Genomic DNA, 16475 nt, shown 5'->3' on the forward strand with positions numbered 1-16475 from the left:
CTGAGTTGGGCGAACAGACTCCTCGAGCAAGGTGCATAAAAGAGAGATAATCGCCAATAATGGCTCGACTTGCTTCGCGTGTTGCAGAATGTTGCAAAACAACCAGAATCCTGATGATTTAAGACATCTACAAGGGAGCTTTGCACAACAGATTCGTTTAATGGCCCCCGGGAAGAGTCAGCAAGCGTGAAAAAATGGATAATATGACGGTGTTCAATTGATTTCTCATGAGTCGAGCCAGCCTCGTAAGACGACAGAAGAAGGTCTTCCCCCGTCAGTGCACCTCACGCGGTGCACTGTAGGCATTACTTAAGATTCTTTGCGGCGTCTCTTCGGCCCCTAGCTGCAACCCCTTTCATTTATTTTGCTGTACTGCCGTTCATATTCTCTTTCTTCCATCTTACTTCCCTCAACCCTCTCTTGTCAATTGTTTCATATCGCTAATGCGATATGAAACATATCGCCTTTAAAACCTTTCCACTGTCAGTTTCCCTTCCACCGCTGAATGACCTCATAGGTCCCAGCTCTTGGCATTTGGCTTAAACTCTATATTGTGGTCTATTCTATTCCCTACGGGCAATCCTTCGCTACTGAAAGAAAGTATTCAGAAGACTTTTTACATTTTAGATTGCTATTCACTGTATTTACTGTATTTAGTCACGACGGAATACGGATATTTTTTTTTAGACGAGCGAACTAGAAGCAAAGTATTTATTGTCACCACAGAAGACTTTTAAATCACTATTTAGGATAGGGCGTCAATAACTTAGATGTTGTGACGCCAGTTTTAATAGCCACAAATCAATCAATCAATTTTGGTCACGACGGACGTTGCATATTTTATTTTAGACAAGACAAAGAGAATATAGTCCTTTATTATCACTACAGAAGACTTTAGGAAGACTGATTTCCGTTTGAGGACCGAGAAAATCACAAGAATGTTTGTTTAAGGGAACTAAAGACAGAACATCTGTTGATTTCTCAGCGATGAGAACAACAGGCAAAACAAAGCACTGCTTTATTTAGGACCACAGAACGAAACACAAACCTTAATTTCCACGTGACTGCAGAAGAAGAAGAAGAAGAAGAAGAAGAAGAAGAAGAAAAAGGAGGAAAAGGAGGAGGAGGCGGAGGAGGAGGAAAGAAGAAAAAGAAGGAGGTGGGAGGAAAGGAGAAGGAGAAGGAGGAGGAGGAGGAGGAGGAGGAGGAGGAGGAGGAGGAGGAGGAGGAAAGAAGTAAAAGAAGGAGGAGGGGAGGAAAGAAGAAGAAGGAGGAGGAGGTAAGAAGAATAAAGAGGAGGAGGAGGAGGAGGAAATAATAATAATAATAATAATAATAATAATAATAATAATAATAATAATAATAATAAGAAGAAGAAGAAGAAGAAGAAGAAGAAGAATTCTTCAACAAGTGATAGCCGATGGGACGGCCGACGAGTTCTGCGCCCCCATTTTTGGCTGCAAGGATGGTGGTGGTCCGATCATGCTGCTCTGAGGCTGTCTGGAAAACCAGAGACGGTCTTATGTTCCTCTTAGGTTTTTGCTGACCTGTTGCTTCCTCTTCTTCTTCTTCTTCTTCTGGATTTTAAGAAGGAATAAAGCACAAAGTGTTCAAAGGTATTGTGTGATGGAGCACAATCTCGATGAGTATATTATGTATATATATATATATATATATATATATATATATATATATATATATATATATATATATATATATATATATATATATATATATATATATATATATATATATGTCTGTGTGTGTGTATTTATATAATATATGTAGTAGGGATTTTTTCTTTAGAAAAGCTATATCTGTTGTACTCTGGGCTTTCACATAAGTAGGAACAAACTTGCTTGCGGTGTAGTTTCTCTTGAGCTCAACTTATCGTGCTCAGATGTCAGCTATCTTGGAACAGACAAAGTGTTATAAAAATCTTGGTTCTGAATGAAATTATCTTTCCCTTTCTAAATTTATTAGTGTCTTAAAAGTTATAAATTCTCCTCCACTGTTGTCTTGGGTAGTAGCTATGACTAAGACTATCTAGGGCACATTGAATATTCTTGAGTCTGCAACTTGGACTTGGAATTTTCACTTCGTCTTTGGGAACACAGAAATTTTTATAAGTTCACTCATCGGACACGGGGCCTCGTCACTGTCTCTGTCGCTCCACAGAATCTCACACTCTGCCTTCGGTGGCCTATCCCTCACTGCCTTCTGGTACAAGAGTCCCTATATAAAAGAATCTCTCTGAGGGCTGGAATTATGGCCACCCTTAGTATAATTTTCCAAGTTTCATTCAGTGGACTTCCTTTCCATGTAAGTTCATGTTCACCTTCTCTTGACATTTAGTTCGATGTTCGTTACAGATTTCAATCGCGCCAAAGCGTCGGCAGACCATCTGCCTTGGGAGGTGGTCAGGCGTTCTTGTCTTCGATTAACATCTGACCTCAAGCGATGGATTCACTAAAAGTGCTGACCACATATTTTGTACATACAAGAAAAAAAATACCATTTCTTATAGGTGCCAGTTGATCGGCTCCAACGTCTGGGATCACTCAATTCCTTATCGCCCCTTTCTGTTTTCTCTGTCTGGGTTTTATCGGTATTCTCTGCTACGCCACTTTGTGTTTATTAGTTCCATTATAGTCTCGTCCAACTACCCAGCTGACTCTGGCAGCTCCCAGCTAAAATAAAGCAATAATATAGCTACAAGGACTCCTAACACTTGCTTCTTAGGAAATTCACACTTATTTTTATAAGATAACTTTGAAGTATTAAAGTGAATATAAGCAGAAACGTTTCTTCAATCTAGTTGAAATAAAAGTTCAAATGAATTTCAAACTTAAATTCAAACAGTAATAAAACAGAATATGATATCCAAGTTACATAGTCGTCACTTAGTCCTCAGTCCTATCCAATCAAGTGGGATGCTGTCTCTGATATTGAATATTGTTAACAATTCATTTTCTTCCTTGTCCTCCCAATGACGACGAAAGTCTGAATTCTTCTTTGTTAGTGATTTGAAGGGGAGTGTAGTCTTGATGGTTACCTTCTATATCTTGTACTTCTTGGAATGTCCTGAAGAAATATCCTTGTGTATTTGTATGTGTCAGCAAGTGTGTTAAGTGTTATATAAATTTCTTTTGACTTTGATGTGACTATAATTATCTTCTTGTATAGTAAATCTTGCATGGTCATCGTTCAACACTAAAGCACCAACTAATCAAAGTAAGAATTGCAACAATACAAAAAAAAGTTTCATTCCTAAGTCAACCAATGAAAATAAACTTAGCAATAAAGAAATCAAATACAAGGAATAATAGGATGATTGATGGGTGTGTTCTTGTTACAATTACTGAAACGTGACTTTTCTATTCCTTAGGTTATACCTAGTTTTTCCTTCTGAAATTTCTTCTTCTGATTCTCCAGTCATTTCTGGTTCTTTGACTTCCTTAGTTCTCTTGACCTTACCCAAAATCCCTCTTCTTCTAATGATTCAGCACATGTGGAAGGTATGAAACTATTTATTATTTTCTCTTTCACTTTTGTCTCTTATACGTCTATAACTTGGAATGGTTCTGTGAATTTAGTGGCTAATTTATAGTTAATTCCACATCTTACTTCTTCCTGATGTAGACTTCATCTCCTATCTTTTAGTCTACTGGCTTTAATCCTCCTTGATGTTTGTCTGTCATGATCTTTTGGGCTTCTTCTAGGCCCTTGTGTAACTGTTTAGGAATTACCTTGAAGTTACTAATTCTTATCTTCACGATGTCTTTAGGATAATTTGGCTGTATTGGCTGACTCAGCCATGTATATGGCAATCTTGGTTCATATCCTATCAAAGCTTTTATGGGCGTTACTTGTGTACTGGAATGATTCCTAGCATTTAATGACAATTGGACCAAAGGTAAATTGATATCCCATTTAGGATCCTGTCCTACTGTATGCCTTAATGCATTTAGAACTTTTCTGTTATTTCTTTCCACCAAACCATTACTAGATGGATGATACGGTTGTATCGTTACCTTTTCTACCCTGAATGCATCACAAATTTCTTGTACTAGTGAGTTGTTGAGTTCTGTACCATTGTCAGATATTATAAATTGTGGAGCAGAATTTCTATAAAAGATTTTGTCAAAGAGAGCAACTGCACATTCTATAGCTTCTTTACCCGTTATTGGTATTAGCTCTGTATATCTGGTAAGTGCGTCTGTACACACTAGTATACTCGTACTTCTATTCCCTTAACTCGTGGTGTGCAAGTTAGGGATGGGATCTATTGGTACTCTTTCGAATGGAGTTTGTGGAATTGGGTACTTCCCTAAAGGCACTTCTTTATCTGTTCTTCCTTTGTAACTGTTACAAGTATTGCAGCTTTTCACATAGTTACTAGTATCTTTGTGAATCCCTTTCCAGTAGAAAGATCCTTTAATTAATCTAACTGTCCCATCTCTTCCTGGATGTGCTCTCGTGTCGTCATCGTGCATAAGTTCGATGACCTTATTTCTTAGGCTCTTTGGTACTATTCTTTTATGGGCGACGCCTTGAAAAGACCTGAATGGGTCGAAATCTTCACACATCCAGACTGGTACGTCGTCCATGATGTTCACTGCATCTATAGGACATCCAATTTTCTTACTCAATTCTATTTGTTCTTGATGATCGAATTTCTTTTTATTTTTCACAAATTTGGAAATCTCTTTTAAATCTTTATCATTTTCTTGTTCCCTTATGAAGTTTTGCCTGGAAAGTTCTTCTGTATAATGCATGGTAAATACATTGTACATGGGTTCTCTTGACTTTGTTTCTTGGCTAATCATATTTACACTATCACCTTGTGGGATGTATCTTGATAATGAGTCTGCTACCTTATTATTTTTCACTGGCACATATTTTACTTCTATGTCATGATCTTGGGCAGTCATAAACCAACGAGCTCTACGTCCGGAAAAATTCGGATTCTTGAGCATTTCTACTGCAGCTGAATGATCAGTGAATACAGTTATCTTATAGCCAAACGTTATGTATCTGAAGAGCTTTAAAGCGTCTATTATGGCTAAAGACTCTAGGTCTGTTACTGAGTAGTTCTCTTCTGTTGGTTTTAGTTTTGTACTGTAATAAGCTATAGCATGATATTTGTTATCATGTCTTTGCATCAAGCAAGCTCCTATACCAATACGGCTTGCATCTGTGGCTAAGAAGAATTCTTCCCTAAAATCTGGGATACTAAGTGCTGGAGTCTGTGTCAACCTTTCTTTCAGTTCATCGAATGCTTTCTGTTGCTTGGTTGACCACCAGAACGGTATGTGTTCCTTTAATAATTCAGTCAATGGCGCTGCTATGGTAGCAAAGTCTTTTCTAAACTTTCAGTAAAAACCTGCTAAACCCAAGAATGATTTCATGTCTTTCTTACAATTAGGTGTAGGATACTCTTTGATTGACTTAGTCTTTAAATCGTTTGCTTCCACGTCTTTTTCACTTAATGTGTGTCCCAGGTAGTCTATTTTTTAGGTTTGCTTTCCTTAATCTCTTTAGAGCTTCCCTCACTAGTTGTATGTGTTCTTCAATGATGTCTTTGGCTATTACCAAATCATCTATATAACAATGGAAATCTTTTCATAATAAGTTAAGTATACCTTAGTTTTACCAGACCACTGAGCTGATTAACAGCTCTCCTAGGGCTGGCCCGAAGGATTAGACATGATAAATCACCGAGAATTTTATCCATTAGTCTCACAAATGCTACTGGACTTGACTTTAGACCAAAGGGCATTCTTACATATTGATATCTGCCATTGCTAATGGAAAAGCTGTTAAAGTTTACTTTCTTCGTCTAAAGGAATTTGTAAAAATCCTTGCAGCAAATCTATTGTGGTGAAATATTTCTTGGATCCAATGGTTGTGATAAGATCTCTCATGGATGGAACTGTATAAGGATAATGAATGGCACTGGATAAGAATAATTTTCAGTTATCTTATTTAACCCTCTAAAATCGACCACCACTCGGTAAGTTTTTTCTTTCTTTGGAAGTAACAAAGGTGGAAAAGACCACGAAGATTTTGATGGTTCTGTTATCCCTTGCTTCTTCATTTGTTGAACTTCTCTTTCAATAATCTCCTTTTGGGAATGTGCTACTCTGTAAGCTGTTATATAAATTGGCTTAGTGTTCCGTGGAATATCTATTCTGTGGGTTAGTTCACCTGTTTTACCAAGGGTGTCTCCCTCTATGGCGACTATATCACTATATTCACTCAGTAAACCTGAGTTTCTCTCTAGCAGAGTTTTCTTTGATATCCTTCAGATCTGTTTCATAAGTTGAGTTTGTATTCTCTTTATTGATTGGTGCTACTGTTTCCTTCTCTACAACTTGAAAAGGGAAAGTGCATACTTCTGCTAAACCTATTTCTGTACCTTGTGATAATCTAACTTTTCCTCCTCTCTTCTCTATAACTTGTAAAGCTATTTTTCCCTGTCTAGTTTCATGTAGGCTGGAGGAATAATGTATTCCGTTTCCTTGTGATCCTTCTCTAAGTGCAAGAATTTCCTTTCTTACATAAATTGGATTTACTGCGCATTCTATCAAAGTGCCTTCTTCTGGTTTAAATCTTAATTCTCTGTCTAATTTCAGGTTAAATTCTAAGTTATTACTGATCTGTTGAGAGTACGTGTTGCACACTTGATAGCTTTCTTCTGTATTATCTTTCTTTAGAATACTTTTCAGCAAGGAGTTTTCCTGAGTCTTGTTTCATCTAATCATTTTACACAGTTGTATGTTATAAGTCTTATGCTTCCCTCTAATCACTAATTGCTCCCTAGGTGCGTCAACTGTTATTCCTTGTCTAGCCATAATTAATAGATGTCCAAGTGCAAAATGTTTCCCCTTGCTACTAGAACTTTTTCCTTAAATGAGATTCTTCCTAGTTCAAAAGGTAAATCAATTTGCCCTAATAGCCTGATTCTGTTTCCTTGAGCGTCTTTGATTCTACAGTCTACTGTACTGTACTGCTGGGTTCAAGCTTAAATGAGAGAAATATGCCTGATACACCTTTTCAGACATCACATTCTTGGGACTTCCATAATGAAGTCTTAGAGTTTTTCACTGGATCCGAAACTGAATCTAATTATATCACTTTGACTGGCGACAATTTGATACCGGCAGCCCCTGAACGAGAGCTTTGCCCCAGATCTGTGGGTCATCTCCATATTCTCTCCGCCTTTCGTATCTTTGGCGCACTCTCCGACCTTGAACTCTCTCTACGAAGTAGCATGCGTCCTGCTCATCTTTTCTGCCTTAAATCTGTTAATATAGTTATGCGCTTGTAATTTATGAGTAACCGTGGAGGTTGTGTTTGATGAAGTTGAGGGTATAGTTGTAGCATGAGCCATTGTCAGTTTGTTTATTTGGCTTCTTGTACGAACGGGAGTTCTTAACTTCTTATTTTGTGCCGATCTCTTTCTGTGCATCTACTCATTAATGGCAAGTAATTTCTTCAACACTAAATATAACTGAATTGTGATTAAGTTTTGGCAGCAATATCTCTTAAAAAAAGTCAAACCAGGTCTTCATGAATCTCACCAAAAAAAAAAAAAAAAAAAAATTCATAAACACTTCCACCTTAATCAAAATAAAGTTAACAATCACTTCAAATTCCTGCCCCCACAATTTTTAATAATTGAGGATGTTTTTAGAAATAAAGTAAAACAAAGTATGACAGGAGTTAGTAAATACAAACGTTGAATAACGTTTAGTATATGATTAGTACTAGTTAGCGAAAAAAGGAAAAATCGTTGCCAAAGATTTGTCTCTATTTAATCTCACGTGCAAGTCTTTTGTGTCTTCGAAAATGTCAAACAGAAGTATTCATATCATGTTAGCTTTAGTAAAAAAAAATCGTATGCGTGTGTGTATGTGAGGATATTCAAGGCCCTTGTACTTAACTTGCCGTCTTCGAATCTGGGCGCCTTCTGTGGGCGTACGATCTTCTTGGCTGCTTTTTCTCGTCTGTGTTGCTGGGACACCTCTCTCTCTCTCTCTCTCTCTCTCTCTCTCTCTCTCTCTCTCTCTCTCTCTTGACGTTGCACTGATCATCGAGGGAAATGCGTATCTCCTTTTTCTCGCTTCTGGCTAGAAAATTCTTCTACCGTTATTTATTCTAGATGATGTTCTTTCTTCTTGAATTCACACTGCACTGATTTTGTATTAAGTGTCTTTTAGTCGTTGTAACGAGAGTAGGGTGACGGAATACGGATGAGATTCTCTCTCTCTCTCTCTCTCTCTCTCTCTCTCTCTCTCTCTCTCTCTCTCTCTCTCTCTCTCTCTGTCGCTGAATGAAAATGTGTACTGTATGCTTTCCCTCTGCTTCGGCTGCCGCGTAAAATCCGCCCCCCCCCCCCGACCTTTCTTCTCGGTTGTCTTCTTCTTGCTGGTTTATTTTCTTTTCTTCGAAGGGTAAAAAACATCTTTTCTTTTGTGGCTGAGTTGTCTGTTATTTCTTAAACTCTTTATTTTCGGAGTGGAGATTTGCGTGCGGAACACTTATAACTGGTTACACTTTGTAACTGTCTTTATAAAGAAAACTCTTCACTGAATCTTGATATTGTCATATTACAATCTTCACCAGACCAACAGAGGTTTATCTTTACTAGTAAACAGCTTGAAGATGGGCACACATTGTCTGATTACAACATTCAGACGGAGAATATTCTTCACTTCGTCTTGAAGTTAACAGTTAACCTGTAGATTTAAGAAAAACACTCACTATTTTGTTCTTGTTGCTGTCGGCTGCGTAGTTCGAAAATTCCCTAAGCTGCCATCAAATTTCTGTAGTAGGGATTTTACTCCTTGAAAAGCTATATCTGTTGCACTGTTGAATCTGTAAAGATAATTTTCTTAATCTCGCTTTTATCGTGCTCAGATGTCAGCTATCTTGGTAATACAGAGTGTTTTAAAATCTTGGTTTTTGAATAAAATATGTTTCCCCTTAAACATTTATTTAGTGTCTTAAAAAGTTTATAAATTCTTCCACCTGTTGTCTCGGGTAGGGTAACAGCTGAGACTATTTTAGGCACTTGAATTATTTTATAAGTCTACGATTTGGACTTAGAATATTCACTTAGTCTTTGGGAACTCTAAAATTTTGTCACTCCGCAAAATTCTCATACACTCCCCTTCGGTGCCCGATTTCTCACTGACTTCTCTTTCAAGAGTTCCCATATATAACGGTCTCTCTGAGCGTAAGAATCATGGCCATCTCTAGTATAATTTTCCAAGTTTCAGTTCATTACAGTTCACATTTACTCACTCTTTCCTGTTAGATCGATGGTTTGTTACGGATTTCAATGGCGTCAAAACGTCCATTGACCATTCGGATAGCCTTCAGGCATTCTTATTTTGATTAACTTCTGACTTATATTAATTGATTCACTAAAAGTTCCGATCACATATTTTTTGCATACGAGATACACCACTTGCTTCTTCACAGGCGTCGGGGAGTCGGAGCAAACATATGGTACCAATCAATCTGCACAGCCCCATATAGTTTTTTTTTTCTCTGGTTTCTCTATGTCTCTGTTTTATCGGCATTCTCTTTTATGCCCTTTTTGCATTTATTAGTTCCATTACACACACACACACACACACATATATATATACATATATATATATATATATATATATATATATATATATATATATATATATATATATATATATATATATATATGTACCGTATATTTCCGTGTATGAGACGACCTTTAGATAAGACGAGGTAAAAAATTATGGCAAATTTTCACGAATTTATCTCAAATCTGTAGTATAAGATGACTGCTAAATTACAAAACCGTCTGTGAATAGGCTCGCTTTTGCAACAACAGGCATCTTATGAAATATTGGTTATGTAAAGATGATGTTATTACAAATGCTGTTTTAATTACTGTATCCTTAGAAATTCAAAACAAACGATATAGCAAAGTGTAGGGTGTTAGATGCATAGGATTGTAATAAAACCCGGTGTCCAGTGATGCGTGTATTGCAGAGTGTTGCTTACTACGAGAGCGCCAGGTGCATAGTGACTCGGTTGGAGGGAGACGCCAACCTTCCCTCCGGCGGGAAAAGCAGGTCTCGTTCTCTTCTACAATCTTACATCTCCTTTCCAAAATTTTTATTTAATTATAAGCAAGAGATGCTATGAAATGACTATAATAATTGAATGAAAATTTGATATTACAAGACATACATGTATGCACAATGCATATCTAAGAAAAATAAAACATAGAGCAATGAACTTTTGTGATAAATGATCAAATAAATGAATAATTAACATATTGCCAGTTATATGTTCATTCTGTAATGGAGGCAGCTGAATTAACTGAGTAGAGCATAACTTTTACTCATTTACACAGTTTATGACATAATCGGATAGCCATCTTGGGCGCGTAGTTTGCCTCTTGGTGTGTACTGGTGCCTCTGGCTGAGTTGATTCGGTTGCTGACGGTGCAGGCGGGTGGGTGTGCGAGATGATGGGGACGTTGGTGCTGTTGGTAGGTGCGATGTGTCTCCTGTTTCTTAGTGACAGCCATCCACTGCCATCCTTTTTGATTCTGTACTGCAGGTGGGGGAGGGAGTCCACCACCAACCCTGTATGATCACATTCCTTTATTGCTTGATTTTGCACTCTTACACGGGCCCCTACTTCCAAGGGTTTGAGTGTCCTGGTGGCATGATTGGCACTGATTTTCTCTTTATCAGTGGCCATTTGAAGTTCATGCCTACGCAATACCTGTTGCCAGTGCCTGTCAACCAGGTAATGTTGCTTTGCTGTAGGAACGCCATCTCGTAACTGCCTCCCAGTTGCCAACTGTGCAGGGGACTTGTTGATGTTGCAGATGGGCGTGTTCAGGTATTGCAACATTGTGAGAGAGGCCTTGTCGCAGTCCAGGCTGCCACCTGTGTTTGCCCTGATGATCCTTCCCACGGTTTTTACAGCTGCTTCCGCCCTACCATTTGATAGCAGGAAATGTGCTAATGACAGGTGCACCTTGAACCCCCATCTCCTGAAGAAGGCGGACATTTCTTCGCTTACCAAGTTGATGCCTCCGTCCGTGGACACTTCCTCTTGGGGGGCCCCATCTCGTGAAGTAGCCTCTTAACACTGACATTGCTCTCTGTGAAGTGGCACCATTGGGGAAATGGACTATTTCCAGCCATCCCGTGAGTGTATCGGAGTACGCCATGTACATGCGCCCCTCCAACTGAAACATATCCGCAACCGTGCACAGGAAGGGGTATTCTGGGGGTGGTGTGATGACCATAACTTTACAGGTAGGGATGGAGCGTGCGTGTCACAAATAACGCAATTGTTCCTGTGGTGCTGAAGGTTGCCCTCCACGCCAGGCCAATAAACAGATTGTCTGGCTCTCCTGAGCATGGAATCGAGCCCTTGATGACCTGCATGTAGACTTGCTGGCACCTGCTGATGAAGTTCTTCTGGAATCACCAGTCGTATGCACCCATCTTCGTATGTGTAGAGCAGTAGATTTTCTGACGTTGAGAGGAGATCTCTCACACCGAAAAATGGTTTAAGGCAAGCCATCTCCTGCGCCTTCTGCGGGAGCCAGTCACCTGCAGACACTCTCGCCATCAGCATCTGATATACCGGATCTTTGGCTGCCGCTGCACTGACGGTCTTCTCATCCATTGTGAGCCCCTTCCTAAGTAGAGTCTCGGTCATTGCCACAGTGACGGCAGCTGCCACCTTGTCCTCTAGCTCAACATCACAGTCATCAGGGGCAGCAGGCAGGGCAGGGAAGCGAGACATGAAGTCGGCCGCACAATTTTTCTTTCCTGGTAGATATTTGATGGTGAATCTGTATTGAAGGGTCCTTTCTTTTAGCCTGAACAACCTGGGGTTGTCGATGTCTGCCAGGGCTCTGTCCCCCAGGGGCTTGACTAGGGGTCGGTGGTCAGTAATAAGGATGAGGTTGGGGTATCCCAGCAGAAGCAGCCTAGCCTTCCTTAGGCACCACACCACAGCCAGGGCCTCCCCTTCTACTGCAGCATACCCGGCCTCGGTGGGGGACAGGTGTCTACTTCCGCAGAGGGCGATTCTCCACCCATCTTTACAGCAGAATGGCATATCAGTGGCTGTACAGCTACAATATTGCTGGAGGATGACGAATCCTATGCCTTCCATGCTCCAGTCTGCAAGGGCAGCCATAAGGTGGGACTTATCATAGTATGCCAGGCCATCCCTGGCCAGCTTGCAGATGGTGTCCTGAGCACTCCTGAATTTCTCCTGCAGACACTTGTCCCAGAAGATGTGTTTGCCCGTCTGCTTCTTCTTCAGGTGGTCCCTGAATGGCTCCATGATGGGGGCAGCCGAAAGGAATGGCACCAGCTGATTAACAAAGTTGAACCATGACCTGATGTCGGTAATTGTGGGCTTGGGCATCATAGGGAACTTCCGAATGGCTGCAAGGCTGTCGTCGGTTGGTTTATAGCTCTCCCAACCCAAATAGAACCCGATGAATTCTACCTTTCTCCTGCAGAAGTGGAATTTTTTGGGCTTAAGTGTGATGCCCTTTGCCGCACATGTTGCCAAGAAGTCATATGTATCCCAGAAGGCTTCTTCAACCCCACTGTCATGAATATGTGTGTCAACTATGCACTTCTACTTAAGGGGTATGCCCTTGATGGCGTCGTCGAATTGTCTCGTACAGGCATCCGAGGCAGAGCAATGGCCCATGGGGGTCCTGCAGTACTGGAAGTGGCCCCAGGACGTGATGAACGTCATCAGGCGGCGGCTCTCCTTGTCGAGTTCTACCTGGTGGAATCCCCAGTAAGCATCAGGTGTTGTCTTGTAGGAGTGTTGGGGGATGCCGGATACCATGTTGAAGGGCGCTGGAATGTGATGTGTCTCCCTTCTGCAGGAGGCATTCAGCCACTGACAGTCCACTGTATGTCGTGGGTGACCTAACTTCTTTGCCACCACAACCATTCGTGCGCACCATTCCGTCGCTTCTCCTGGGGGGACTTCTTGGATGACACCCTTCTGCATGTTTTCTTCAAGCTAGGCCTTCACCTCGGCTTCCCAGTGCTTGGGAACTGTTACGGGAGTATGGCATGCATATGGCATGGCGTTCAGCATCAGATGGATGTGGTGGGGCTCCCCCACCATCACTAGTAATGGCTCCCTGGTCGTACTGAATGTCGTCGACGAGAAGTGTTGGAGTAACCATTGCTCCAAGCGTGGGACATTCACTTTGATGGGTGGTAATGGAACTGACGAAGGTCTGGGTGGTGGGGTTGTGTCGGTGGATGCACTCGCCGATATTGGACTTGGAAGATGGTGTAGAAAGTCGTTTGGGACAAGTCCAAGGTCTTTACATACAGAAAGAGAGAGGTAAGGCGACTTGGCTGATTTGACAAAATAAACCTCTTGTACACTTGTGCAATTCCTGAAGGAGATCAGAAAGACTGCTGTTCCCAGGCACTCCAGCTGTAAGTTGGCGACATCTCTTAAGCCAGCCCAACGCTGCAGCAGGGCAGGCCTTACGTTAAAAAACGATAGCATCTCCGTGCCTGCAACACATACTTGAACCCATGTATCGGCGATGGCACTCATGTTCATGAACCTGGGTCCCTCTCTCTCCGCCATCCTGACCAGGACAGTTGGTTGGGAGGGGTGATGTGTTGCAGCGATGATTGCCCCTGTCACCACCATGGTGATGGTGGGGTTCGACAGTGCCTTCTTGCTTCTGCAGCATTTCTTGACGTGCCCGGTCTTCTGGCAGTTATGACAAATAAGCGACATTGCCGGGCATGCGTTTCTCTCAGGGGTGTGACTACCTCCTCAGCTCCCGTACATGCGCCTAACGGTGATGGGGTCTGATGGTGGCTGGCTCCTCCTGCCATGTGCAGCAGCCATCTCGGGGATGGCAGCTGCGCTACTTTCAAACTCTACTGGTGCAATTTCTGTACCTTGCTGCCTACCACTGGCATCCTGCTTGGCAGTCTTGAACGCGCAACACATTGCCTGTAGGGCATCGACACTTGCAAATGACTCATATGATTGAAATAATTGTTTTTTAACACTTGATCCCCTAATCCCACTATAAGTTTCTTTAACAAATTATACTCTGAAAGACTCATATTACAATTAGGGCACTGAAACTCATAGTCTGTGGCTTTTTGAGAGCTACGCAAGAAAAATCATGACACTTTCGTTATGGCCTTGCGTCATTATGAAAAACTCTAACCACTGAACTGCTTGGTTTGACACATGAAAGACGAGTTTGGAGACAGCATCCAGTGCCTCCTCAGTCGAAAGGGCGCCCCAGTTTGTTGTGCTGTACCTGGCATCGAGGGCACGCTGCAGTGCCGGTGTGCAATACAGTCTCATATGATGGACCGTCTCGTCGGCCGGCACCTTGCAAAGTCAAAGCCAACACTCCATTGACCTTCGCCATGATTGAAACGCGGCCATCGACATCTCCATTTCACATTTCTTGGGAGCTGCGGATGTTGGGACCCTAGATAGGGATCCACATGTTCCAGATAGGGCAGCATTGGTGATACCTGTTTGAAGGGCCTCAAGAGTACGTTGCTGTTGCGCCAGCCATAGTTGCGCACATGCAGCACTATAAGGAGATGGCGAATAGAAGCCTCTAAGGCCAGTAGGCCTTCGGGCAGCTACTGTAGGTCTTCTTGGGGTGGGCATTTTGCTTCCCATGTGTAAGCATAGGTAACTCACTGTGCCATGTTGGATGTTAGATGCGTAGGATGGTAATAAAACCCCGGTGTCCAGTGGTGCGTGTATTGTAGAGTGATGCTTACTACAAGAGCGCCAGTTGCATACTGACTAAGTTGGAGGGAGACGTCAACCTTCCCTTCGGCGGGAAAAACAAGTCTCGTTCTTGTCTACAATCTTACAAAAAGCCGATTCTATATCATGTTTTTCCTACACGCATTGCCTAAAAGCGAAGCCATTGTTCTGTGTACATTTCATCGCCAATCACAAACAACCCCTAACAACAATACATAATTATTGTTCATATGACTGAATTGTTCTAAACTGTTACAAACAGCCTGGTATATTAATGGTCCTTTACCTTTACTTCATCAACAATCATAAACTGTCTAAGCCAGTTGAAATTTCTTATTAACTTACTGTGTACCCATATCAGTCATAGAACCACCAGCAAAAAGAAGAAAATATGAGGCTAGTTTTAAATTGAAAATTATTGAAGTAGCCAAGAATTTGAACAACTGTGCTGCTGCTAGAACATTTGGTGTGACTCAGAAGATGGTACGAGGGTGGAGAAAGAATGAGGATAATTTAAGAAAAACAAATATTATGTTATCCTAAATGTTATTACTACTGTAATTACATTACCATTAAAATTTCTGAAAGTTTACCGAAAGATAAAGGTTGCTGTGAGTGCACCCATACCTCAATGTGTACATTTTCTCAGCTAGGGTCGCTTAAGTATAAATTGATCTCGTTGATGTGGAATTATTCCTTGAATAGGCTATTTATTATGAAGATATGCCAATAATATATAAGGCAAAAATGGTTTTATTACCTTTATTATCAGTTTATTTCATAATGTGAATCTTTCCATGCACGTTGGTGGTTATTGCACCGAGGCAGAGGCTAGCCTACTGACAAACATCACTTAGAATTCAAGGTTTGATTTTTAGAATGGTAGTGTAAGATGACCCTCAATTTTTAAAAGTGAATTTTTAAAGGATATCTTATATGCAGAAATATATAGTATATATATATATATATATATATATATATATATATATACACATATATATGTTACAGAGAAAGTATTCAAATTAATGATGTGTAATGTCCTTATTGTTCTTTCTTTCTGTTTATGTCTGCTATTTGTTGCCAAGTTAAGAAGATTGCTTTTCTTTACAGATGCTTATCGTTCTGGCTTTGTTATGTAGTAACGTGTTTTAGTCCCAGGAGGTTTGAGGAAGACGCAATGTAGTTTTCTTTACTTCATTAACACAATAATAAAGTTACAGTAGGTTTACAAAATGAATTACAGTGGAAGATTACAGTGAGTGTCAAATGTGAGCCTTTCTTCTTATATCAACCCACAATTGGTGACCCCCTATCTTCTCTCTGCTTCTCTGCTACGTTCTCTGCTGCTCCTCAGAACTGGACTTGATAAGGATTTCTGGAAGTTCATGTCCAGCCCCTCGTAGGCTGGAATCTTGTTTCTGTCCCGCCTCTGTAGGTGCCTAATTGGTTCAGGCTAATCTAAAGACGTCCCTTTTTGGGTGGATTTTTGGAAATCGCACTGCCTTCAAAGGAGGTGCTTGCACATCACGGAAGTTATGGATTCCGGCGGCTGTTTATCCAATTAAGGACACCATACGTTTTGTTACGAATTCCTTGTGATTTCCAGCTCAATTAAGTGCAGTCATAATGACTTCGTCATCACG

The sequence above is a fragment of the Macrobrachium rosenbergii genome, chromosome 16 (genome assembly GCF_040412425.1).
Source record: "Macrobrachium rosenbergii isolate ZJJX-2024 chromosome 16, ASM4041242v1, whole genome shotgun sequence".
Lineage (NCBI taxonomy): Eukaryota > Metazoa > Arthropoda > Malacostraca > Decapoda > Palaemonidae > Macrobrachium > Macrobrachium rosenbergii.